Raw genomic sequence first — 3,666 nt, forward strand, 5'->3', positions numbered from 1 at the left:
GGGCCGGTACGCGGACGGCGAGTCCGCGGGCGCCCCTCCTTCCTGAGCAGGACCAGCCTCCCTCCTTCCACACACTGGGAAACTGACCCTGCTCGAGACATGCCGTGAAGAGCCCTCTCAGCTGGGGCTCTAGCTCCTTCAGAGCCAGGACGAGAGCTCGGCCAGGAACTCCGTCGGGTCCGGGCGCCGTGTTCTTAGCCCGGAGCCGCGACACGCCGCCTGTCTCTGCTGCTTGCGTCACCTCGGGGACATCGGTGCTCTCCCCTTCGGGAGAGTCTGTGGCCGAGGGTGAAGCCATCGTCGGGGAACGTGTCCCGCCTGCTCAGGGAAGAGCGCCAATACGACCGCCCCTAGCAGCTGGGGCTGCATGCTCTGCACCAGTGGAGGCGCCCATGCACGCAGCTTGCCCCGTACCCAACGGTAGGGCGGCCCCACGGATCCCGATCCAGGGACCCCAGCAGCTCCTCCCTGGCACGCGACTTAGAATCGCCGATGGCCAGCCACAGAGTCTCCTTGGACGCGCTGTACACCTCATACAGCGCGTCCTCCCGGGGAAACCCGTCGACGTCGTCTCCGGTATCGTGTGTACTGGCGGCGAGCCGCAACGCACGCGATGCGCAACTGCGCAATCTCGGCGGTCCACCAGTACACCTGGCGCCTTGCGGACTGTTGGCGGACGCGGGCATGGACGCGTCGCAGATCTGCGTCATCGCCCCGCGAAACCGCAGCGCCACCGCTTCGACGTCGACGGGGCCGTCCGTCGCCGACTCCCAAATCCAGGACTGGACTAAGGCAGCTTCCTCGAGCAGTTCCTTGTCGATGCACTTAAGCGCCCAGCGCGGGCCGTCGTTGATCGGGGCTGTTGGATGGCGGCCGCTCGCGGTCTGGGCAGAGACGTCGAACCGGATATACCTGTGGTCCGACAGCGTCTCCACCTCCACGGCGACACGCCAGTCGCGGACTCGGCTGGCGACAGAGGGCTAGCGAACGAGACGTCCACTATCGACCCGCCCCGCTGCCGCACGCACGTGTATTCCGAGCCCCGATTCAGGACGACCAGACCGGTCGTCACCGCCCACTTTCCAGCACCTCGCCCCGAGGGTCAGTGACCGGAGATCCCCACGCCGATGACTTGGCGTTGAGATCCCCGAGCACCAGAACGGGCGAGGGTGATGGCGGCCTACGACGGCGCCCAACTCGACAAGGAAACCCTCGAAGTCGGCGAGACTCTTGTTGGGGGAGAAATACGCCCCCACAATGACGATGCCGCCCGAGACCGCAGCAACCCAGCCACGGCCCCGAGACGGGTCGGTCAGAGTCCCGCCAATAATGGCCACCAAACCGTCAGCGCACCCCAGCCAGTTGTCACGGGCGGGGATGAAGTACGGCTCGGCGACCACAGCCACGTCAATCGACCACTCTGCCATGCTCTGGAGGAGAAGATCCTGAGCTCTGGCACAGTGGTTGATGTTGCCCTGGAGGAAATGGAGGTGCCCTATTATTGACACTCCATTCCCACGGCAACGGTCCTGGGCCGGAGTCGGCCGCGGAGCTACTGGCCTGCGGGGTGGCGAGGTTTCCCGGCAGGCTTAGAGCTCCTCTTCTTTTCAACCTAACATAACCTAACCTAACCTTTTTTTTTTTTTTTTTTCTCGGGGAAATCCTCATGGACTTCCTCCGCCTGGGAGAGGCGGGAGGTGTGCCGGACTCTTACCGGCTAAACCCCCTGTCCTCCTCTTACGGGTGCGGGGCCGCGGGAATCCAAATTCTTCCGCAGCCCCGCACTGGTGCTGGCCCGCCTTGCGGGCCTCGCCTCGGGCACGGGGGGGTGAGGTGTTAAACTCCCCCGTGCAACGCCTCAGAGGCGCGCGTCGACACCCGCGCGCGCCTCCGCCTCGGGTCCGTTGAATAGGGGCGGGGACTTCCCCAAGTCCTTCGCCCCTGGACCCGTTCATGGCGGGAAGAGGGCGTTGTCTGCCTCCTCCGGCGCCCGGAGCGCCTGCTGCGGGCGGGATCGGCAGTTGAAATCTCCTCTCCCGTTCCGCAGCTTCCTTCTGCGACATCACGTCCTCGCAGAAGGACACCACTGCGTCCCACGACTCTGCGCTGCCGACCATCTTCCGTACCACGGCCGGCAGCGACAGATCGCCTCCTACTTCATTTGTGAGGACACGGCGCTGCTCCTCCCAAGCAACACACTGAACGAACGTGTGTTGCGCCGTCCTCCCGCCATGGACGCAGTGGTGGCACCGAGCGTCCGGCTCCTGCCTATGCGACACAGGTACTTGCCGAAGCAGCCGTGCCCCGACAGCACCTGCGTCACCCTGAACGACAGGGAGCCGTGCCTTCTCCCGAGCCAGTCGTCGAGCACTGGCCGGATCGCCTCGACGGTGGCGAGGCCGGCGGTAGGGCGCAGAAGCCTCTGCCGCCATTCCGCCACCAAGACCTGACGGAGCTCTGCTCGGCGCTGCGCTATCTGCCGCTGCACCGGCCTCGAGTCCCGTGCCCGCTCTTCCTCGCGCCACCGATACAGCGACGCGAGTACTTTAGCCCTAGGTCCCAGGGCGGGATCCGGCCAGGACGCAAGCCGCCTCGTAGGAAATCGTGCGATACCCGCGGACGACTCTGACGGCCATCGCCCTCTGCGGTCTGCGCAGAATGGCTAGAGTGCTGGCCGCCAGGTCCATCGCCCACAGGGGCCCCATATAGGGCCATGGACCGCACGATTCCCACGTACAACCGCTACAGGCGGCGCCGGGCCCCCATGTTAGGAAGCAACGTTGACAGCGCGCCCGCTGCACCCATCAGCTTGGGCACCAGCCGCCGGAAGTGGGGGCCGAATTCCCATCGGCTGTCGAGCACCAATCCCAGATACTTCATGGTGGACTCGACAGCTATCCGGGCTCCACCGACCACGATGTGTGATCCCGACGGCGGCGCGCGTCGGGGGCCATGAAACACCATGGCCTCCGACTTGTTGAGGGCCACCTCCAGGCCCAGGCGCCGGATGCGGTTCACCACCTGTGACACCGCAGCCGTGGCTATCAACGCTGCTTCCCGTGCGAGCTCCCCCGGGCAGTGACAAGCGTGTCGTCCGCATAACACGTCAAGTCGGCGCCCGACGGGAGTTCGCCTCTCAGCACCCAATCGTAACCGATGTTCCACAGGAGCGGCCCCAGCACCGATCCCTGTGGAACACCGCACGTCATGAGGTGCCGACCGGCACCGTCATGTCCCCGATATGTGACGCATCTACCTTCTAGGTAGGCCCCTACTGTGCGACGGGAGGGAGGCGCGGTGATATCTCAGTGCCTCCCGAATACAGCTCCAGGGCAGGGTGTTGAACGCGTTGGAGATGTCTAAAGACACCGCCAACACCACCCCACCCTGGGACACCGTCTCCTCCGCCAGGGCTCTCACGCGCATTATGGCGTCTACGGTGGAGCGCCCGCGACGAAAACCAAACTGGTTGTCGTCCAGGTCCGGCCCCTCTCTGCACAAGTGGCTGACGAGGCGATCTGCGATGACACGCTCAAAGAGTTTGCCCGCCTCGTCGAGCAGCACTATGGGCCGGTACGCGGACGGCGAGTCCGCGGGCGCCCCTCCTTCCTGAGCAGGACCAGCCTCCCTCCTTCCACACACTGGGAAACTGACCCTGCTCGAGAC

Source organism: Helicoverpa armigera, chromosome 24 (genome assembly GCF_030705265.1).
Source record: "Helicoverpa armigera isolate CAAS_96S chromosome 24, ASM3070526v1, whole genome shotgun sequence".
Lineage (NCBI taxonomy): Eukaryota > Metazoa > Arthropoda > Insecta > Lepidoptera > Noctuidae > Helicoverpa > Helicoverpa armigera.